Source organism: Crinia signifera, chromosome 4 (assembly GCF_055691185.1).
Source record: "Crinia signifera chromosome 4, ASM5569118v1, whole genome shotgun sequence".
NCBI lineage: Eukaryota > Metazoa > Chordata > Amphibia > Anura > Myobatrachidae > Crinia > Crinia signifera.
This window is the reverse complement of record NC_139220.1, coordinates 316,789,731-316,814,453: the sequence shown is the minus strand read 5'-3', so window position 1 is coordinate 316,814,453 and position 24,723 is coordinate 316,789,731. Positions and strand designations below refer to the sequence as shown.

The 24,723-nt window shown below is 44.9% G+C and overlaps 1 pseudogene across 1 annotated transcript; it reads left to right on the top strand.

The window, feature by feature from the left end:
• Positions 1-1,497: 1,497 nt before the first annotated feature.
• On the top strand, positions 1,498-22,483 carry LOC146075891 (uncharacterized; annotated as a pseudogene). Its single transcript, XR_014473653.1, has 2 exons — positions 1,498-1,611; positions 17,291-22,483. The product of XR_014473653.1 is annotated as an uncharacterized LOC146075891 (transcript).
• Positions 22,484-24,723: the final 2,240 nt, after the last annotated feature.

Here is a 24,723-nt window from a genome sequence, read left to right as displayed (position 1 = left end):
CGGGTCCTGTCCCGACGTCCCACCCGCGGCAGGCATTGTCCCGCTGCGGGGGGTGGCAGTTGGGAGACCCCCCAATCTAGTAGAATAGACGCTGTGCGCATGCGCACAGCGTCTATTCTCGTATGAAAATGAGGTCGCGGCTAATTAGCATAAGCCGCGCCCTCATTTGCATACGCCCCACCCCTTTTCGGACGCTCGCGCGGCAAAGCCGCGCGAGTGTCCCTATTTCCTCCGGACAGAAGTTGGGAGGTATGGAGTCCCCCTGTCGGCTGCTGAGCAGCGGGGAATAAAGGCTGTGCTCATGAGCACAGCATCTATTCCTGCAGCCAGGGGGCTGGGCCCGGGCATGGCCAGACGCTTACAACCCTGTCTCCCTCCTCCATCTCCCTGTAAGTTGGGAGGTATGTTACATTGCGGCTCATTATACACCCCAGCCTACTATCTATTCATAATTGGAAAGTAATTACATATATACATATATGTTAAGATTTGCTTTATTATTATTCTGTCATACCCTCCAACTGTACCGAATTTGCCGGTACAGTACCGTTTTTTAACAGTCTGTACCGGCAAATACAGTTTGTACCGAATGTACCGATTTCACAGCTTCAGTACTCTAGCCTGTACCATATCATAAGACGTGATTCGTCAGCTGCCATCTGTGGGCGCGATGTTATTGGCTGGTTCTCCGTTTGTTAGTTGTGCAGCATTGTTATTGGCTGGCTGATGCTGCAGCGATGTGATTGGCTAGCGGCAGTGCAGCGATGTGATTGGCTGGCGGCAGTGCTATGGAGCTGAGCTGCTGCGGCTAGTCTACCTCTTCTCCGGGAGTAGAGGATGCACAGGGGAGAGCTGGTGGCTGTGTGTGCTTCCCTCTCGGTTATCGCTGTCCTGTACAGTGTACGGGGTGTGCTACGGCAGGAGATCCCAGGCGGCTCTCATGCCCCGGCAGGCGTGAGGGATGATCTCCTGGACGTCTTTGCAGCAGTCATTACAGTGCAGCAAGTAGGTGCTCAGCCTGGCAGGCTGCACTAAAACACTACATCTTCTTCTATCCAGCACCCTGTCACACCTGTTTGCCTGCAGCTCATGTCACATGGTGGCTTGGTAGGCTGCTGGCATATTAAATAAGTATATTTAATATACTTATTTAATAGCCAGCAGCCCACCAAGCCACCATGTGACATGAGCTGCATTATGTGTGTAGTAGTTGGTGCATAGTACATAATATACGGAAAGGGGACGTGGTTACAACCTTTTTTTCAGTGACCACGCCCCTTTGTTCATGGCCACGCCCCCTTCCCGAATGTGTACCGATTTTTTATCTTCAAATGTTGGAGGGTATGTTCTGTATTATTATTTGTCACACTGCACTAGTTAGAATACTTTAGCTTTTGTCCTATCTCTAATGCTGCTACACTGGTTTATGGCTTGTTGTGTCATGTTATTACAGGTTTGGAACATCTGGGCACCCGTAGTTGTAGTACAGAGATGACTCCAGAACTACAGGATGACGTCAGAGAGGCGGTGTCACGTGACCAGGAAGTCCCCCTGGTATCTGCAGACGGAGCTGGCCGGACTCTATTCCGAATACACACATCACAGGCTGAGGTATATAATCTGTGTATTACTGTATTTCCTGTGTGACCTCTGCACACTGCACTCACCAAGCACATTGCCCTCTATGGGAACTGCCTTAGGTCCTAAGGGAAATGGCTGCTTCCCTGGTAACGTGACGCTGACCCCTCATGGTGTAACCTCTGAAATATATTACTAACCAATGTATAGAGAGGCAGTGACTGATAACATCTCCTGACAGCAGCGGGTATGTGGATAATGCAGGAACACCCTGGGAATTTGGGTGATAACACTGCAGTACAGGGCACATAAGTGGCAGCCTGGTGCAAACAGGGTGTGCTGGGCATTGTAGTGCGCTTGGTGCAGAATGCCCCTAGAGGTTGTGCAGTTACTGTGATTGGCAGTGGGGTGCACACACACCGATAACTGGGCGCACATTAGCCAAGGCGTACCCAAACGGGTACTCTTTACCTAGAACGGCGCCCATCGCGGCCACATTACTGGGCACCCGCGATGCGACCGACATCGCGACCGACGCGATGATTGATCGCGTCGGTCGCATCGCGGGTGCCCAGTAATGTGGCCGCGATGTGCCCGCGATGGGCGCGATTTCTTGCTGTGGAAAACAGAAAAGTGAAAAACAGGAAAAAAACATCAAATGACATGGCATCCCTCAATTGTAAAACAAACAAAAAAATTAAATACATGCAGATTCAACCTTACACTATTAAATGACATATAATTTTATGGCATCCCTTAATTATAAGACAAGATAACATTAAAACGGCGCACATATCGCGGTGATTGCGGGCACATTGCGGCCACATTACTGGGCACACCTGATGTGACCGATACGATCACGACGCGATCAACGATCGTGACGCGTGTCGGTTGCATCACGGGTGCCCGTGGCCATCATGTGGCCGCAATCACCGTGATGGGTGAGCAAAAAGCAACAAAATACAATAGAAAAACACATCAAATGACATGGCATCCCTCAATTAGAAGACAATGAAATAAGACACGACATAGGTTATGAATTTAAAATAATCACTTTTTTTTATTTTTGGCCAATATAAACGGGGGAAGGTCATTTTTGGCCAATAGAAATAGGGGAAGGTCATTCTTCTGGGCGAAGGTCATTAACAGTTTAGGAGAATAGATGCCTCATGGGAGAAATTGCATTACAACAAGGCAAATTGGAATGAGGCATACAAAAAATGGGGCTTACTGTACAACAAGGAACCATGATGCAAACATGCACTGGGTACAGAACAAAATGCAAATATGTGGAACAGTCAATGGTGAAGGCGCAAAACGAGTACGGACAGCTCAAAGTTCAGAAGTCCGATACTGCGACCCTCAGTAACCGAAATTATGGTCTACGAGCTACAAAGTTCATCTTGGAGCAAATAACGAACAGAGTGGAACAAGGACATTGCTGCATGGCAAAATAATTTAAAACCAATAAAGCCAAATTGTTAATTAATTGAAATCGCGCTCTTCACCTGGGAGGGGACTTTGTGTGCTCAACAGAGCACTTGAAATAGTCCCAGGCAAAGACGAAGGGTCTGTGACTGGTGGCATAGGGGGCCTCGGCACGTACATAAAAGGGTGAGGAGGAGGAGGAGGAGGCGGAGCATAACCCGACGCACTGTACGAAGGGTAGTGATAGGGGTAGTTGGGCGTTTGGGCCGCTTGCCTTACGATCGTGGCAGATGGCTCTATGTTGCACTCAGCAGAGAGACTTCTCTCTGTTGCGCGCATCATAGTGCAATATACCAACCTCTTACAATGCAAGACCGGGTCTTTCTCCATGGACCGCATTTCCACGGCAAGGTTGTTTGCGAAAATTTGGAAATCGTCAGGGGGATTTTGTACTGCCTCCGGTACAGGCCTGCAACAATGCCCTTGGACATTGGGAGCAGTGCTGGACAGCTGTCTTCTGCGGCGCCTCCTCGGGAGAGCGGGTGTAGTGCTCGCCGTCGTCTGAGTAGTGTCCACCTCCGCAACTGTCGCAGACTCCTGCTCTGTCTCAGGGGGAACTTCCTAGAAAGAAAAAAAAGGGCAAATGGTAATAACATGACATTTCACAGTCACTTACATGCAAGACATGTCACAGCAAATACTTACAACGTCCACACTCTCCGCTGCACCGGACGAAGAGGTGTCCTCCATATCCGTTCCCCCTGTTCCACTCTGTTCTCTCTGCTCCAAGATGAACTTCATCCGCTCGTAGTACCATAATTTCGGCACGTAGACGTCTTCAGCATCGGCTCCGGAACTTTGAGACTGCCGTACTCGGTTAAACTCCTTCACCATGACTGTCCGCATATTTGTCATTTTCTTCTGCACCCAGGCGATGTTTGCATCAGGTTCCCGTTTTCGACAGAGAGCCACCATTTTCTGATATGCCTCATTCCTCTTTGCCTTGTTGTAATAGTCTTTATCCTTCTTCTCCCAGAGGCATCTATTCTCCTTGTACATGTCGATGACCTTCGCCCAGAAACTGTTGGTCAGCTCACGTTTCTTGGACATTTCTGGAAAAAGAAAACACAAACAAAACCATCTATAAATAATTGATGTCTATACGGTACTTGTGTGGTATCACAACTCCCATGCCATCTGATGTGATGCGATACCATTTTTCCCAAAAATCATTGACATTTGCCAGTGTACCAACCCCACTATCCACGCGCACCCGAAGCGTGGCGAGCAGCAGCGGTACGCGTCCTCCGACCTTTTCATACCCCCACTATCCACATCGGCGTGGAGTTCAGAATAGAATAGTGTGGCGAGCGCGAAGCGTGGCGAGCGGAGGCGGATACCTTCACAGGTTAGCGCGTCCCTTCGCGGGCTTCACTGGTATACGAGCGCAGCGTGCCCCGCGAGGGGATGCGGATACCAGTGAAGCCCGCGAAGGGACGCGCTAACCTGTGAAGGTATCCGCGTCGCCTCGCTGCGCTCGCCACACTATTCTATTCTAGGGTGGGGCTCTGGGGGCCATTTGACATAGTACCCTATGTAAATTTATGGTCCATTGGATTGATCTGGTTTTTTTTAAGAGAATTTCAAATTTTACACTGTAAATTAACATTGAAACGGTGGTTGCTATGTGTAAAAAGGCATAGCAACATATGTCACCAACTGATTATCAGTTGGTGACATATGTTGCTATGCCTTTTTACACATAGCAACCACCGTTTCAATGTTAATTTACAGTGTAAAATGCTGGTTGCTATGTGCAAGAGTGCATAGCAACACTTGTCACAAACATAATATATACAGGTGACGTATGTTGGTATGCGCTATTTGACATAGCAACCAGTGTTATCCACTGTAATTTTAACTGAGTTACATTGGTTGCTATGTGCAATACCATATAGCAACATAAGCCACTCACTGATAATATGGTGACATAGTGCGCATAGCAAGCAGTGTTATATGAGATTTTTGTTATACTAACATTGATTCCCCTTGGCCATCTCACCTACTCCTCTGGCCCCCTCCCTCCCTCCCTCCCTCCCCCCCTCCCCCCCCCCCCTAATAATTTCCCAGCCCCCCCCCCCCCCCCACTCTTCAAATTTATTTAGAAACGCTTCAGGGCACTTACATTTTATGCAGGGACAGGGTGTGTCATGGATTCCGCGCTGTTTGCAGAGTGAATTGCATGCTGGGACACTTCCTGTCTTCCCTGCATGCAGTTTTCCAGTTTGAGTGACATTAGTGGATGTCATCGCGGGCATTGAGGTGTACATTATACAGCTCAATGCCCGCGATGACCGCGATTTCAATGTTAACTTTAGTAGTGCTATAAGTGCATAAAATCGCGGGCATTGAGGTGTACATTACACAGCTCAATGCCCGCGATGACCGCGATTTCAATGTTAACTTGATTAAAATGATTCTGGCATACCATTGCTGTGAACCTCTGTCACACAGAAGCAGTGTGAGAGGTGACAGCAGATGATTTGGGCCAAATTTACAGGGAGACAATAATTACAGGGACACAATACGGCTAGGGGTGATACATGAATAATTACAGGGACACAATATGGCTAGGGGTGATACATGATGGGTGAACACTGCTTAAGATACCAGGGAATGTTATTACTTATTTTGGGGGATGAGTAGGAAATGGGCCTAATTCAGGTGTGTATGCAAATACAGTCATACATGCAAAATCACTCAACTGACTCAGTAAAGACAACATTGGGTAAAAGACACAGTAATTTACTTCCAAAAAAAAGCATGGTAAAGAAGCATAGTACAGAACAGTAAACATGAAACATGAAGTAGCAAACATTCCAATTAGGAAACATGAAAGTCAATGGAGTTTTAATTGTCTTTATCTAATAGAGTCAATGCATGTAATATGCGCTCAAATGTGTTGTCCATACCCAGGCTCTTCCTCCACATGAATTCCTGGAGGTAGCTTTCCAGCAAATGTCTCGCCGTCCCCCGGTGGCGTTTATTGCGCCATTTTGCGGCCCCCCACATTCGTTCAATGTTTTGTGTGTGGACCCCTGTTGTGGGGTCCACAAAATTATACCGATGGTTGACTTTTGCATGCTGGAATCCTGCCGCCTCCAGCTGCTCGGTATTGTAGGCCCTCCAGCAATTGCTGTATATGCTCGAGCCCGGCTCCACGTGTTCCACAATGGCAGCCAATAAAGTGGGGGCGTCCCGGGTGGCCACTTTCGTGGCAAAGCACTGGCCGGTTTCCCGGTAGATGCCCCCAAACACCCACTGTTGGGGTAGCACACGGCCGACATTGGACTTTCTGCGGACGAAAAGAGTCTCGTCGACCTCGACTATTTTGTCGGGCCCACCGATGCGCCGCTGGGGCTGAGCCATGAGGTCCATGAGGCACGCCTCCCTCATGTACTTATTATAAAGCACTGTTGTCTTGGGGGAGATGCCAAGGTGCCGCTCACAGAAGTCGCCGGTCGTCAACTCCTCTGCCCAGTTGAAAATGAACCTGATGATGTTCACATAAGACATCCGGCAGCCAGGAATGAACAGCCCCGCGCGGAGACTAATCTTCTGCCGGCAGGCTCTGACGTGGCAGCGCCACATCCCCTCCTTTTCACTGAGCTTCATGGCATGGCCATTGCCACAAGTAGCTTCCTTGGGCAACAGCTTATGCTCCTGGAGGAATGAGATAGCCTCCGTCTGAGGCAAGGAGTACATGGTCACTCCAGATGCCATGGCCATGACAGGAACAGCAGCAGAATCAGCAGCAGGGACTCAATCAGCAGCAGAATCAGCAGCAGGGACTCAGGAATCACGATTAATCAGCAGCAGGGACACAGGAATCAGCAGCAGGGAACAGGAATCAGCAGCAGGGACTCAGGAATCAGTAATAATCAGCTCCAAATCAATCAATATGCACAAATCTCTCTCTCTCTCAAACCACAGCTCCTCTCTCCAACAAAACTACCCACAAAATGAAACTCTGACAAGCTGTCACAGGGGGTCGGTCTCAGACAGGGGGATGTACCCTTTTGTGTTATGAAAACTGTCCTGTAAACATCAGTTACTATGCAGACTTAAAGTTGATGTGAGCCATTGCAGATGTTACTATGCAGACTAAGGGTCATTCCACCTATTACAGATGTTACTATGCAGAATTAGGGTCATTCCAACCTATTACAGATGTGAGTGTGATCGGGAAATCGCGGGCATCGCGGTCATCTTGTACTGCAAATAGCACCTGCGATGCCTCAATCACCGCGATTTTCAATGGGGCCGATGAAAAAGTTGAGGAATCAAGGGCATCGCGGGCATCTTGTCCCCCAAATAACACCCACGATGCCTCAATTACCGCGATTTTTCATGGTGCCGATGAAAAAGTTGAGGAATCGCGGGCATCGCGGTCATCTTGTACCGCAAATAATACCCGCGATGCCTCAATCACCGCGATGACCGCGATTTTCGGCCCGACAACCGCGATGAACATCGTGGGCTCCGTTCTAGGTAAAGAGTACCCCCAAAGGTGACACAGGCAGCCATGGGACCTGGCATCGGCGAAGGAGTGCTGGTGGCGGCCATGCTGCATTCTGCATGCAGTGCTGATGGAGGATGTGACTGACGGTGTGCTGCAGCGCTTGGCATTATTCTGTTTGGACCCCGGTGCTCCGTTGCTATTCAGCCATGGTGGCTGTATTTTGCTAGTGACTTGAAGAGCCTGGCCTAAGGAGGAGAAAGGTAGGGTTTAATTATGGAAAGGTGGTGAATGCCTTCCGGACCATGGGGGTTATTCAGAATCATTCGGTCCCTCACACGTTCGCACAGGGGACTGATTGTTTGCGACTGAGCATAGGTTTTTATGTGTATGTGTAGGCGCTGTGTGTGAGTGCCCACAGCAGTCTGGCAGGGGGGGTGGGGGGTGGTGAGGTGTGCCTTCAGGTCTGAGACCATAGAGGTGTCTCAGATCTGCAAGCGCTGAAGAAATCATTCAATTATCACGGCCATCCAATGATTTCTCCCCCCGCACCCAAGGCTGCGAATGGATGTTTATGCAAAGTATCGATTCCCATGCTTGCGGGGGTTCGGGGCGTGCAGCCAGCCCTTGGTGGAATCACAAGGCTGTGAAGTTTGCAGCCTTGCTACTCAATCAGAATAAGAGCCCAAGCCTGGTGCTCTCCACATGGATCGTGTCAATAGCCCAAATCGAGAGAATGTGTACGGTGGTACAATCTTTTTTGTTGCGACTGTTTGGACGGGAGTACATCGGACGTCGCAAGTAAAATTGTACAGGTGTGTACACGTGTATCGGCTGTTGTTTGTGGACAGTCCGATGCGTCTACGGTCAGTCGAACGGTCGCAAGAAAACAGGGATTGTATAGATGTGTACCCAGCTTTAGTTGTTTTGACACTATGGGGATGGGAGTTCTCTCGTTCTGACGTCATCTCACCCGCGCCTGCGGCGGGAGTCTGGCGCCTTCACTGAGGTGTTTGCACACTATATAGGTAAGTTATTTTCATCTGTGTCTTTATATCCTGACGAAAAATATAAAGATTGAAACGTTGATAAAGAAGCACCGACTCATTCATTGCTGATTTTAAAGCGTCTCAGAGTCCGCCCACCAAAAATCTTTTATTTATTTCCCTGTGTGCAAGCAGGGTAAATGGAGGGCACCAGGCATCCATAGATTGATCCAGCATTTGGAATGGCAGCCTATTGGGACTATATATATATATATATATATATATATATATATATATATATATATATATATATGTCTCAGCTAAGTAACAATCAGCGGCACTCCAACGGACTTCAAAACAACAAACTTTTAATGCACAATAGTGACCAACGTTTCGGGGAAAACACTCCCCGTTTTCAAGGTGTGCAAGGGGGGGGGGGGGGCGGAGCAATGCACCTTAAAAAAAAGAAACATTGTTCCTGCTGTGCCATCGATGTAGGGAAACCATTGGGTTCTTCCCAATCAATGGCAAAAGTATTTTCAACATCGGCCATAAACCATCATTGATTTAGAATCATCAGTGGTCAATGCCATCCCTAGCGAAGGCGGTAGGAGTGATGGTCATTCTGTGGCTCGTTACCATGTTAAGATGAGGAAGGGGGTCATTAACGGAGCATGCATCGCTATTGATATTGTGTACACACTTGGTGATATTGTGAACAATATTGCTCAGAAATCCCTAGTGTGTATTAGGGATAGCTATCATTGCCATCAATAGCAATAGTACAACCGGCCATCAATAGTGGCATACTATGCAATGGATGACCATCGAAGTTTATACCTAACCCAGGTTGAAATGCCAGGTTGCTGGACTCTGGTCATTTCAAAAAGCCCTTTTACACCGCACAGAGACCTCGGTCGCCCCAGCAACAACCCGGGTCGGACCTAGGTTATTAGTGCAATGTGAAATGTCCATTGGTGAAAACCGGCAACATTAAATATATTGGGAAAGGATGGAACATTACAGAACGGTTGATATTGTTTACTGATTCAACTCATCTATTCCACCTGATATCACAGAAAAAAGAACAGAATGGCCTAAATGTAATACTTTATAAACTTTCTTCACCCCCATCTTTTGTCTATTCCTTAGAATATTCTTTTTTGACTGTTATGACCAATATATGTGACTAAAGGTTTGAACCTAATGGAATAAAAGTTACATTTAACATTGTGCATTGAAATAGGACAATTATTTCCCTCTTACACACTCTCTAACTGTATGTACCATTGTCCATGTCCATGACAGCACCCTCTGCCCATGATATGAGGAGTGAGGCATCACATCATTAATTAATATTTGGGGTTGTTAACCAATACATTAAGGGGGAAATTTACTAAAGGAAATTTGTAAAAAATAGGTGTATTTGTATCCAGAAATACACTTATTTTTGACATTTACTATCCCGAAAATACGGCAATTCGTATTCGTATTGATGTGCTATCAATACGAATATGGATTGCCGTATTTTCGGGATAGTAAATGTCAAAAATAAGTGTATTTCTGGATACAAATACACCTATTTTTTACAAATTTCCTTTAGTAAATTTCCCCCTTACTATCCCGAAAATACCGCAATTCGTATTGATGTGCTATCTATACGAATATGAATTGCTGTATTTTCGGGATAGTAAATTTTAAAAAGTAAGTGTATTTCCTGATACAAATACACCTATTTTTTACAAATTTCCTTTAGTAAATTTCCCCCTAAGTGTCAATACCTGCGTGGAGTAGTGTGTTTTTCTTTGAACATAATCCACTACTACAAAGAGTTCACTGGTGGAACTGTGACCCGAGATTCATCTGCTTGGGTAGTAACCATTGTAACAGCAGATTGATGAGCATGTTCTTCAGAAGCAGGGTTTTGAACTTGGCCATTTTAACCATCGCAATGAGTATTAGTTTGCATGTACTATGAGGAGCACTTACACCGCTGTTCTCATATCATTTCACAACAAATTCCATAACATGAACCACACATCTTGCTCCATGTATTCCTTCCATAACATGCACCACACATCTTGCTCCATGTATTCCTTTCGCATCTAGGTCAGTGAACATAGTGTTCATTCTAGCACACGCCATCTTTGAAAACCCATGCAGTTCCTCTTCCCTGACTGAGGTGTCGCTGTCTGCTGTGGCATGTCTAGCACAGTGTTGTCTTTATATCAGCACTGATATGCAAACCAGACCTGTGCTAGGAACGCCACCGCAGACAGCAACACCCCAGGCAGGGAACAGGAACTGCATTGGTTTTCAAAGATGGCGGGTGCTAGAATGAACACTAGAACATTGTTTCTTGATTGTCATATTTTCTCTCACAGTAGAAGCAACACAAATACAGTGGGATTTGTGGATTGGCTGGTGACCTAAAACATGCTTTGAAATTTGAGCAACAGAGTTGGACGTGTGGTGAGTACAGCGAGTCCCTGATAAGAGCCATAAGTGTGCCTGAATTGTGGCAAGGCCACGAGGGTATGCATCTGTATGGACGCTGGCCACATAACATGGAATATACAATAACTGGTCCAAAAAAAGGCTGGGATGGGAAGGTTAGGTGCTGGGGATAGAGATGGGGTTAGGATGGGATGTGAAGGTTAGGGACTAGGGGGAGAGATGGGATTAGGCTATGATGGGAGGGTTAGACAGTAGGGGTTAAACTGTACATGCCATTGCCAGTATTGAGTCACCATCACTCTGCCTTGCATACTGCATTATTATAGGTATTTGTGCAATTGTATTACGATTTAAAGTGAGTTAGAATGTATCAGTATCTGGGATGGTTTGTAACCTCTTACCATTTCTTTATCTTAGTTTTATTGCTTGTGGGAGAGAGGCTTTGGCTGGGTGGGGTCTCAATCAATTAACTGAGAAACAGCTTTTAGTATTTAGTGAGAATACCAGGCTGACCACAGCCTGGCTGACCATTGAAAGCTGACTATTGATATTTTGTCAGATTTTAAAGTAAAAATATTTTTAAGTAGGGAGAAAGCAGGGTACCTGTGTAGTTTCACGGCGCCAGCATGGCGCCGTGCGTCTGAGTCCCCTTGCGAGGCTCGCTTCGCTCGCCCACGCTGCAACTGGCGCCGTGAAACTACACAAGTACCGAAAGCAGTTACATAGCTGATGCAACTATCCATATTATCCATGTACTTGTCCTAAACTGTTTTGTACTGTAATTCGGTATGTGTTTTTGCTCATAACGCTGCGGAATATGTATGCGCTATATAAGAAACTGTTGGGATAAGACATGGGAGAGTTGGGGTTAGGCTGGGATGGGAGGGTTAGGCACTAAGGGAAGAGATTGGGATAGACTGGGATGGGAAGGTTTGGCACTAGGGGGAGAGATGGAGATAGTCTGGGAGGGGAGGGTTAGGCACTAAGGGGAGAGATGGGGATAGGCTGGGATGGGAGGGTTATGTGCTAGGGGGAGAGATTGGGTTAGGATGGGATGGTTTGCCATTAGGGGGAGAGATGGGGATAGGATGGGAGGGTTAGACACTAGGGAGAGATATATGGTTAGGATGGGAGGGTGAGGCGCTAGGGGGAGAGATGAGGATAGGCTGGGATGAGATGGTTGTACCCCTTTCACACCACAGCTATAACATGGTATTTTGCCGATTTTAAACCGTTTCAAAACAGTTATAGCTGCATTGTTAATTTTTGCAGTGTGAACGGGTCTGAACCTATATTTTGGACCCCACACCGGTCCTTCCCCTGGTACCTGGCAAGTGCGGGGATCTGCACAGCGGGGTCCCTTCGGCAATTGTGCAGTGTGCGGCAGGGTTCCTGCGGTGGATGGGAAGTCAGTGGCGGAACCCCTGCGACGGATGGGAACTAGTAGCGCTATTGAAGTTACTGCCCACAACCACAACAGCTAATGGGTAAAAACATCTTCAATGTGAAAGGTACAAAAACGGTAATTAACGAGTGAGACTAGTATGTTAAATGGACCTTTTCATACCCCCACTATCCAACTACGCATGGAGTTGATTTTATATAGTGTGGCGAGCGCAGCGAGCGGACGCGTAACCGCTCGCCACACTATATAAAATCAACTCCATGCATAGTTGGATAGTGGGGGTATGAAAAGGTCCATTTAACATACTAGTCACCCATGGGTGACCATACAATTAAAAATAGGGTCTTTCCTATTGAAAATCGCATCGCATGGTACAAATCGATTTGACTTCAAAATCGGGCGCCCAGATATTACACAAGTACCCTATAAATTGCTAATTTGTTCAGTAATTTCCAGATCACTTGTAATTAATTGTAATTTCCAGATTACACATTAGCATAATATAAACTTTGTGTGTGTGTGTGTGTATATATATATATATATATATATATATATATATATATATATACCGTGTTTCCCCGATAATAAGACACTGTCTTATTTTCTTTCAACCAACAAAAAACACCATAGGCCTTATTTTCAGGGGAGGTCTTATTTTAATACAGTACACATTTAAACAAGCCCCCAGTGCTCCTTTTAAACAGGCCCCAGTGCTCCTTTTAAACAGGCCCCAGTCCGCCATCTTAAAAATGCCCCCAGACTGCCATCTTTGACATGCCCCAAACCCCCTTGATATGGTAAACATGCCCCTGTCCTCCTTTTAAACATGCCCCCAGTGCTCCTTGTACACATGCCCCAGTGCCCCTTGTAAACATGCCCCAGGTTAAAGAACGTACCATAGCCTCCGTTAAACAACTCGCCTCCTCTCTGTCTCATCAACACCAGCTCCGTGCTCTACTACAGCCGCGCTGCTGCTGCCGCGTGATGTGCGCGGCGACGTCACGCGGCTCCCGCAATGCATCCCTGGGACCGGGAGCAAAGCAGCATCTGTAGAAGATGGAGGTCTCTAAATACCTCAGAGGTGTTTGAAGATCACCTGGAGGTTAGCGGGGTCTTGTATTTATTGTTTGCATTGCACAGGATTGAAATTTGAATCGGCCTTACTTTCGGGGGAGGTCTTATTTTGGACATATGTCCAAAATCTGGGGGAGGTCTTATTTTCGGGGGATGTCTTATTACCGGGGAAACAGTGTATGTGTATATATATATATATATATATATAAAGTCCATTAACCGGCACTCTCCGCATAGCCATAGATAATTTTACCCGGTGCATGTCCTCCAAGCAAATGCCAGATATATATGAAACCAATCCGACTGCACACTAGGGTGATATTCAGCTGACATCCACACAGCGTGTAGTAGCAACGTTTCAATGTTTTAATAAATTTTTATCAAGCTCAACTAAAACAAACATGACATACCTTATATACCATCACATGGTAGGGGAGACTTGGTATATAAGGTATGTATTGTTTGTTTTAGGTGAGCTTGATAAAAATTTATTGAAACGTTGCTACTACACGCTGTGTGGATGTCAGCTGAATATCGTGAATATCACCCTAGTGTGCAGTCAGATTGGTCATATATATATATATATATATATATATATATATATATATATATATATATATATATATATATATACCTAGGCTGCAGGTTTTCATGGCCTAGCAACAGTTTAATGATACCCTGCAGAACGCACACCCATCGCTGCAGGAATGCGAACAGATATGTTTGCGTACACATCTGTTTGCATGCGGAACGCACAGACGAGAAATCCTTTGATGGTTAATCAGGATGGGTGCCAACATCATCTGCCCACCCGAGTGGGCTGGGAAACTCCTGCACTCACTGGGGCCCGCCCAGATAATCTATAAGAGCGCCCAGCGATTTTGTGGGTACACCCATGAAACACCCCCTGCCTGTCACTCAGGCAGCAAGAGCCTCGGTGAAGGAAAACTTAGCCAAAGGTGCTTGCAATCAGAACCTGCACATGCACATTGGCGACAATATACATGCCCAGACCCTCACCATGGGTTCCAGACGGCTGACAGACAATGCCAAGTCAGACACCCCCCCACACTATCCACACCAACCCAAAGCATGGCGAGCGGCGGCGGAATGCGTCCGGCCGACCTTTTCATACCTCCACTATCCACGTGGAGTTGATTTTATATAGTGTGGGGAGTGCAGCGAGGGGATGTGGATTACTTTACATGTATTCCGCAGCCGCTCGCCATGCTTCGGGCTCGCTGCGCTCGCAACACTATATAAAATCAACTCCACGCCGACATGTATAGTAGGGTTACCAACTCATCCCTTTAATCCGGGACACGTATTAATTACACAGGTTCTGTGGCTGGCTTTCACCTGGTTTTAAACTGCCACAGAACCTGTGTAATTAATGTGTGTCCCAGATTAAAGGGATGAGTTGGTCACCCTAGTGTATAGTGGGGGTATGAAAAGGTCGGGTGGATGCGTTCTTTTGCGCTCGCCACACTTCGGGTTGGCGTGGATAGTGGGGGGGGGGGGGGTGCGTCCATCACATTATATGTCATATTACATGGATAGTCCATTATATGGCATAAAACCCTATACAATCGGATCCGATATTTTATCGTATGCCATGGCACCCGATATTGTATAGTAAAATCAGTTACATACAACCCTATGGAAAAATCGCATCGCATCCGATGTTTCTCATGCAAATCATCGGATGCAAAACATCGGATGTGATGCGATTATCTGATGCCATGGCATCCGATATTGTACAGTAAATTCACTAATATACAACACTATGGAAAAATCCCATCGCACCACATCCGATGTCTCGCATGCAAAACATTGGATGCGATTATCGGATGCCATGGCACCCGATATTGTATAGCAAAGTCTGTAACATAGAACCCTATGGGAAAATCGCATTGCATCGTATCTGAAACATCGGATGCGATGCGATTATCGGATGCCATGGCACCCAATTTTGTATAGCAAAGTCTGTAACATAGAACCCTATGTAAAAATCGCATCGCATGCAAAACATCGGATGCCATGCGATTTCCCTACGGTAACGTACGTATGCTAATTGGGTGCCCAACTAACATATAAGTACCATTTTGTCAATGTCTGACTAATGCATGTCTAACATTTGATGTCTACCTATTGACTGTCTGACCAGACATTGTCTGTGAGCTATACCACACCCCTCACCATTGGGACAAGGGGCCAAATTTGGTCGTTTGTGAACTATAAATCGGCCCCACTGTGTTTCCCCGTTTCCTCATTCACAGACCCATGCCATAAAGTCTGTGCTCAGTGCTCCCCTTCTTCTACATCGTGCTGCCCAGCTGCTGATTCTCGGAACACTACCCCCCACACAGACACACACATACAAAGACACATACACTTACATAGACACAACCACATACATACACAGACACACACACCTGTGGTGTCTGCAGATGACAACCCCTATCACTTATTTACCAGAAGTACATTACAGACTTGTCCTGCTCACTGGATGACTGGTTCTGTTTCCTACAACTCAGACGCCCCAGAGCATGGGTGTGCTTTGTTACCCCTATGGATGTGCCCCTATGGATGTCTGCATGAAGATGAGGGAGCCAGAAGTGCAGGATAGGTAGCATGTGTTAGTCTATGGTCAGTATAGAGGGTCCGTAATGTATGATCTGCACATACCGAGCTCAGAGAGCCAGGAGTGCAGGATCGGTAGCACGTGTTACTCTATGGTCAGTACAGATGGTCAGTAATGTATGATCTGCACATACCGATCTCAGAGGATGAGGGAGCCAGGAGTGCAGGATAGGTAGCATGTGTTACTCTATGGTCAGTACAGAGGGACAGTGATGTATGATCTGCACATACCGAGATCAGAGGATGAGGGAGCCAGGAGTGCAGGATCAGTAGCACGTGTTACTCTATAGTCAATACAGAGGGTCAGTAATGTATAATCTGCACATACCGAGATCAGAATATGAGGATTATACAATAATCATAAAAACAATAATAGGCTGTGTGTACTATATACATATTGGTATCTGCTGTAGGAAGGTAGAGGGCTCCATACTGTGTGTCTGACTGCAAATAGGCCCTACAGTTTGGCAACACACACAAATATAAAAGGGGGGGTCGAAGTGAATTGCGCTGCTGGTTAGAGAAATTTGAAAAACACACTGATTGGCTGAGAGAAGATGAATGAAATGCTGGACACACTGATAAATTTATAATTTTTATATGGAAAAATACATCAATACAAATACATACAAACAATCAATAAAATTATACTAAAATATCTCATAAAGGGGGATCCCTTAGTTTGGAGAAGATATATCTTCTCCAAACTAAGGGATCCCCCTTTATGAGATATTTTAGTATAATTTTATTGATTGTTTGTATGTATTTGTATTGATGTATTTTTCCATATAAAAATTATAAATTTAACAGTGTGTCCAGCATTTCATTCATCTTCTCTCAGCCAATCAGTGTGTTTTTCAAATTTCTCTAACCAGCAGCGCAATTCACTTCGACCCCCCTTCTATTCTCTTTTTGTGTGAGTCGAGACGGGCTCACAGAAGTGTATGCTGCAGCTGAAAAAATCTCATTTACTATTACAATTTAACTCTTAAATACTGCTAAGCGCCAGGAGGTGTGTCTCGGAGTGAGCTAATTTTTGGTCACTTCGATCCACACTCACCCCCTCTCTACACACAAATATAAAACCAATGGTCAGCGACCGATATTTGTTGTAGATAGAAATATATAATGTTCCATACACAATAACTCTGACATCACAGTTGAACTATGTTAACATTTTACTTTTTAAATTTCTTACAGGACGATTGTACAACATCTTCTAATATTATTAGTCCAATTCCTGCTCAGAGGGACGTTGTTCTCTGATCCAGCCAACTAAAGTCATCATTTCTTCTTACACCTGGAAGATTAACCAAAACGACTATTTTCTGGATAGAAGAAACATTAAAAATTTAATTTTTCTTATCTTGTACATGATGAGCCTCACAGGAGAGAGACAACATGTGTGCTCTGAGTGTGACAAAGGCTTTACATGTAAATCAAAGCTTATCCTACATCTGAGGATTCACACAGGAGAAAAACCATATAAATGTTCTGACTGCAGCAAATGTTTTTCCCATAAGTCACATCTTGTCAGTCATCTGAGGATTCACACAGGAGAGAAGCCATATAAATGTTCTGACTGCAGCAAATGTTTTCCCCGCAGGTCACATCTTGTTGTACATCAGATGAGTCACACAGGAGAGAAGCCATATAAATGTTCTGAATGCAGCAAATCTTTTTTCCAGAATTCAGATCTCGTGAGTCATCAGAGGAGTCACACGGGAGAGAAACCATATAAATGTTCTGAATGCAGCAAATGTTTTTCCAAGAAGTCATATCTTGTCGTACATCAGAGGAGTCACACAGGAGAGAAACCATATAAATGTTCTGAATGCAGCAAATGTTTTTCCTGTAAGTCACAGCTTGTTATACATCAGAGGAGTCACACAGGAGAGAAGCCATATAAATGTTCTGAATGCAGCAAATGTTTTTCCTGTAAGTCACAGCTTGTTCTACATCAGAGAACTCACACAGGAGATAAATCATATAAATGTTCCGAATGCAGCAAATGTTTTTCCAAGAAGTCATATCTTGTCGTACATCAGAGGAGTCACACAGGAGTGAAACCATATAAATGTTCTGATTGCAGTAAATGTTTTTCCCAGAAGTCAGCTCTTGTCCTACATCAGAGGAGTCACACAGGAGAGAAACCATATAAATGTTTTGAGTGCAGCAAATGTTTTTCCCGTAATTCACATCTTGTTATACATCAGAGGAATCACACAGGTGATAAGCCATATAATTGCTCTGAATGCAACAAATGTTTTTCCCGTGATTCTGATCTTGTCCGTCATCAGCGCATTCACACGGGAGAGAAACCATATAATTGTTCTGAGTGCAGCAAATGTTTTTCCCAGAAGTCACATCTTGTCCTACATCAGAGGAGTCACACAGTAGAGATACCATATATATGTTCTGAATGCAGCAAATATATTCCCATAAGTCCATTCTTGTCAGTCATCAGAGGAGTCACACAGGAGAGAAACCATATAAATGTTCTGAATGCAGCAAATATATTATCAGAAGTCACATCTTGTCCTTCATCAGACGTGTCAGACAGTAGAGACACCATATATATGTTCTGAATGCAGCAAATATGTTCCCATAAATCAATTTTTGTCCTACATCAGAGGAGTCACACAGTAGAGATACCATATAAATGTACTTAATGCAGTAAATGTTCTTCCCATAGGCTACAGCTTGTTACAAATCAAATGAGAGAAATGACAAGGCTGAGTCACATAATTATGGCCACCTCCTACATGTGACGGCAGCGTGCAGCCCATGAAGTATAACTACATGGCATGCACTGGCTTGGTGGGTATATAACATGTTCGATCGACCTCCTGCACACATCACTCATTTCTTGATGTGCAAAGTGGGATGATTATCAGCTTTCGAGCCAAGATAGCAGTGTTTGTGAAACAGGGCAGACTGTGAACTGTTTACTTGCCGCTGTGGTGAATGTGCATTGTGATTGGACAAATGGGACAACTGATATGGAAACTGCTAATCATCATGTACCATTGATGTGAGAGGGGAATGTTGGCTGTGAAGGTGCTTGAGGGTCGACAGATGCGCTACAATGGGTGAGCCACAAAATGTTTGGTGTGATTTAGCGAACACGTCTGCATTTTGGGCTCTGAAGCAAATGGATGGTCTCTTCACCTATGCAAGCAAAGGTTCATTGGCAAAACATTTTTTATTTGCTCAGCAGTATTCACCTTAGACCTCCGCTGATTGGCTATGGGTTGCCTTCTCTGGTCAGTCACGTTTTCTGCTTCATCAAATGGATGGACGTTGGCTTGTCAGGCGAGAAACATCTGAGAACAATAACCCTGCAAACATTGCTGGAAGCACACAAGCTGGTGGCGGCAGTGTTATGGTCTGGGGAATGTTTTCATAGCATTCTCTGGGCCCAGTCATCCATGTGGACAGCACTCAACCAATTTGGTTATGAATCCATCCTAGCGGATAACATACATCCATGCATGCTGGGGCCAATGGGATCTTCCAGCAAGATAATGTGATGTCACATAGCTAAAAATGTCTCAGTGGTTGGATGACATGACCAAGACTGTTAAGTACTTCCTTCGCCCCCTAATACCTTGACTTGAATGTAGTTTAGCATCTGTGGGACCATCTAGATTATTGTGTCTGCCCTATGGTTCCTCCAGCAGCTGTGAGATGTACTGCAGTCAGCATGGCTCCAGATAGCTGTGCCAAGCTACCAGCACCTTATTGGGTCACTCTCAGCCCACTCAGCCCATCTAGCTGCCGTCTGTGCTCCACATGGCGGTTACTCTGGCTATTAGATGGTGGTTATAATAATGTGACTCTGTAGAAACATGCCTTATATGCAGGTAGAGAGTGTTACTACAAAGACATTACTTATTAATCACATGAGGACTCATTCTGAGAGCCATAATGCACTGGGCTTCATAATATACAGCCAGGAATATATTGGGGATTAAAGTGGCCCTGGAAATTTTCTGGTAGTAGCCTCATGTCGGTGACATCAAAACAACAATGGGCTGGGCCAGCATAACAATAAGCAGGATTACTACATCACTATACCTAGAGACATCGGTGACAGACAAGGCTAAAGCATCAGCCAGTGGGTGACGCACACAGGTGGTGGTGGAGGGGGGTGCAGCATGGCCCTCCTGGGATATAGTAGAAGTTTAGACTGTGCTGCACAGTCTATTTATATTTGCGATACCGAATATGCATTAGTATCGCAAGCCCTCTCAACACTGTGTGATTTGGCTAACCTTCCTTATAATTTTGAATATAGGTAGGAAAATACAGTATGTCAGGTGTGGCTTTGTGGGGAAGTGGCGATGCCACATATTAGTACCAATTCACATTACAACACATACTACACCAGGTAGAGCCCCTTAGACACACTGCACCAGGATTAAACACACCGTTATGCCAATTACACATTATGCCACCCACTGCCATAATGCCTTTTACATATTATACCACACATTGTAATAACTTTACATAGTATGCCACATAACTGCTGCTTACCTACATGCTCTTTTCCAGGAATTACTTGCTCATTGCCAATCATTATTTGCTTGTTGTCAGGTGTTTCTTTCTCAACATATTTTGTATGCTAATTGCCAAGGATTACAACTCTTTGCCAGGGGTTACATGCTCCTTGTCATGGGTTTCTTGTTCATTGTCACAGGGGATTATATGCTCATTGTCAGGGTGAGTTACATGCTCATTGTCACAAGGGGTGTTACATGCTCATTGCCCAGGGGGAGTTACATACTCATTGCCCATGGGGAGTTACATGCTCATTGCCCAGAGAGAAGTTACATGCTTGTGGACCAGGGGGAGTTAGTTGCTCATTGCCATGGGAGAATACATGCACATTTCCAGGAGGAGTTAGTTACTCAGTGCCCATTGGCTGTTACATGCTTCTTGTCTGGGGATGTGGAGTACGCAACAGCACTCCACTATTCTGCACTTCTGGGGAGCGATGGGCACTCCCATATGCAGGTGGCAGCCATCTTTGGAGTGGTGCAGGGTCTCTGTATGCAGATGGCGGCCCTGAGCTGCTGCCACCGCTAGTTCCACTCAGTTCCTGTGATTTTTTTATTTATTATGTGGTACTTATGTATTATCTGGACTCCCATGTTAAATGCACCCCATTTTTTCATACCCCTACTATCCAACTACGCATGGAGTTGAATTTATATAGTGTGGCGAGCGCAGCGAGCCACCGTGCCCGAAGCGTGGCGAGGGGACGCGGTCTCATAAGAAAAACGGGAGCCCAGATATTACATAAGTACCTATTATTTAAATGTAGGCACCAGGCTGGGATCCAGTGGCCTCGCATATGACCAGCATCCTGGGAAACTTTGCAGTAAAGTTAGTGGCCAGTCCGTCACTGTATACAGCTGTTCTGCTGGGACTAGTAGAGAAAATATTTGTATCCAGTACATATTCCCTGCAGCTCCTCTAAGTACAGGGTTTCCTTCTGTGACTGGCTGATGTATAACTTCTAGATATTTCTATTGTCACCCTGCACACTGCCCTGCATCACCCTACAGGTCTCTTCTTGTCGATTTTAGTATTGGCCCCCAAGTCGTCAGTGACAATAGGTGAAACTAATATTGAGATAGTCAAATCTTTTCATTTTCTTGGTACCACAGTCTCAAATAATCTAACGTGGTCAAAAAATGTTTGTTATTTTAAGAAAGGTCCAGCCAAATAGCAAATTCTTAGGGTATCTTCAGTAATATCCAAAACTTCCTGACTATAAATGCTGCCGTTATCATAGACTTGTTGGATGATCAAACCAAAGGAGAAGGGAGAGATGTTCAGCATGTTCATGATAGTGGCTTCACTGGCACCTGTTGAGAAGGTTGATGGTAGTGGGTGTGGGTAGAGACACTCTCGTGAATTTCTGTCGCTGCACTACTGAGTGTGTTCTGACATTTGGAATGATTGCTTGGTTTGGGAATTGTACTGTGGGGGAGAGAGGGGCACTACAACATCTTGTCAGGACTGCAAGCGAAATCGTAGGGGTACGGCTGTCGTGTACATGAACTTTACGAGAACAGGGTCTTACAAAGAGCAGGCAGTATTATGTGGGATCACGGTCACCCACATTGGGGCTATTTGTATAACTACCATCTAGCAAAAGGTTTAGAGAACTGATGTCTCGCACTAATCGATTGCATTAATTTTTACCATTAGCAATTCATTTGTTGAACTGTAATTAAATGTCTTAGGCCGAGATGTGCTCAGGGGATTCAGGGAGCTTTTTGTCCAAACCAGACCATTCTTATAGCACTATAGTGCTGTACTTGTATTTCATGTAACAATTCATCTTGTTCTGTTTAATGACAATAAAGCTTTTTGATGTGATTTGTCTGCTATACCCCCTTATACTTTCCTTCAGGTGTCTGTGTTATTGCTGCTTTACCTTACTCATTGTAAATGAGTGCAACTAAGTCACTGGGCACCTGTATCCCATAGAGAGGGTTATTACCCAAAAAAGCGCAGATTAACAAGGTACAGCAGCTTATGATAGACACCAAGTGTTCTGCCAAACAAACACTCAATAGGGTGACATTTTATACAATAGTGAGATCAGTGGGAACATATGTTTCAGTGGGAACATATGTTAAAAAAAATAACAAAACTATGATGAAGTGATGGTCCAGAAATATTTCGAAGTTTTCTGGACACCTGAAATGACCATAAATGATATCCCCTTGTCCCAATTCAATGTTTTTTTTTTTTGGGGAAAACGGGGTATATCAACAAAGACAGATCATTGTGCAGTATCCAAGCCAACACTAATTTTTTTTATTATGTACAGGACACTCACAATGTTAATAGAAAAAAAAAGCGTATATTCACATATCCCTGTGGCAAAACTGCAAACGCCCATCCACCAAAGTCCAGGACTCTGTTGTTCTTAAAGGAGGTTCCAGGCACCGGTATCCCCAGTCCTCATGCGTCCGGAATCAATCGAGAGTCGCCGCTCAGCCACAAGAAGTTCACAGCATGTATCACACTTGATGCATTTTGGACTCCTTTGTATCCCATAGTAACCAATTATAGCACATGTTTGTGTGCTGACACCATACTGCTGAGAGCTGATATCTCGTTGCTATGGGTTACAGTACAGCCTTGATCTTCACAGCATGTTATTAACAAAGTGAAACTAACGGATTGTGGTGTCTGTGCACCACCGCTCCTGGCACAAAGTAGTATAATTGGAGAGATGTATAATCCCAATACAATTCAATCAATGACATGTACCACACACCTGCTACAAGTGGCCCAAAGGATTTAGTCAAAAATCCAATTTTAGCAGAAACAAAGATAGAAAGAAAGGTCACTGCGACTGGTGTATAATGAATCCATAAAAAAGGAAAATACCTGATCATTTAAACAGTATATTTATCTTGAATTGCTCCTTAGATAAAAATATTTAATAGGTAATTCTTTAGTTCATCAATTGTTTATAATATTCAAAATAAACACATATACAATTCATATACAATATAACTCTGGCACAGTCCCAGTCTTTACCTTCGGATGAGCCCATGCACATAAATAGGTCTCGTCTCCTGAAGAACGGTCAAGAAGACTACGGGAAAAACTGTCTATATTGTGCGGCTGCTGGTCATCAGTTGAACTCCTGCCCTGTACGTTCAGGAAATGCCCGGTCTTAACTTGTAATGAGGAGTCAAGTTAGGGTCACTCCACCAATCTCCTCCTCCTCCTCTAGATCTTGTTTTACCAGACATTATTGAGATATTATTGAGACGCATTCTGGACTTTACTCTGTCGGCCTTAGTCGACTGTGGTGCTGCTGGCAACTTCATCACACAGTCTACAGTAGACCGTCTCCTTCTTCTGGTTTCCAAGCTTTCCCAACCAGTTTATTCACTGCGGTAGATGGGAGTAGCATCCAAGAGGGCTCAATTACTCAGCAAACACAATCTGTCATACTCTAAAGCTACACATGAGGTCATTCTGGGCATACTGTGGTACCATGGTCTCCATCCTGTTCCCATACCTGTCTAGCTCAAGTTATTCTAGTAAGATCTTCACATACGTCCTCTTCATCAAGTCTCCCAGAGGCCTAACAAGACTTTGCTGACATTTTCAGTGAAAAGGCCGCTGATAATGCCTCCTCACAGGGAGTGGGATTGCCCTATAGATCTCATCTCTGGTAAAAAAAAAAACCTCCTCCTGGACGAACTTATCTTTTGTCGGTACCGGAGACTGAGGCTATGAGCACATATATTAAAGAGAATCTCCAGAAAGGGTTCATCCATCTGTCTTCTCCTGCTGGAGCGGGATTCTTCTTCGTTAAAAAGGATGGAGGATTACACCCTTGCATTGACTACCGAGGTCTGAACGATGTGAATATTAAGAACAACTATCCACTGCAGCTCATTACAGAACTCTTTGAAAGGTTAAAGGGGCTCGTATATTCACCAAGTTAGATCTTGGGGGAGCCTTTAATTTGATCCATATCCGTAGTGGTGATGAATGGAAGACCACATTAAACACCTGTGATGGTCAGTACGAGTACTTAGTCATGCCCTTTGGGTTGAGTAATGCACCCGCAGTGTTCCAACACTTCG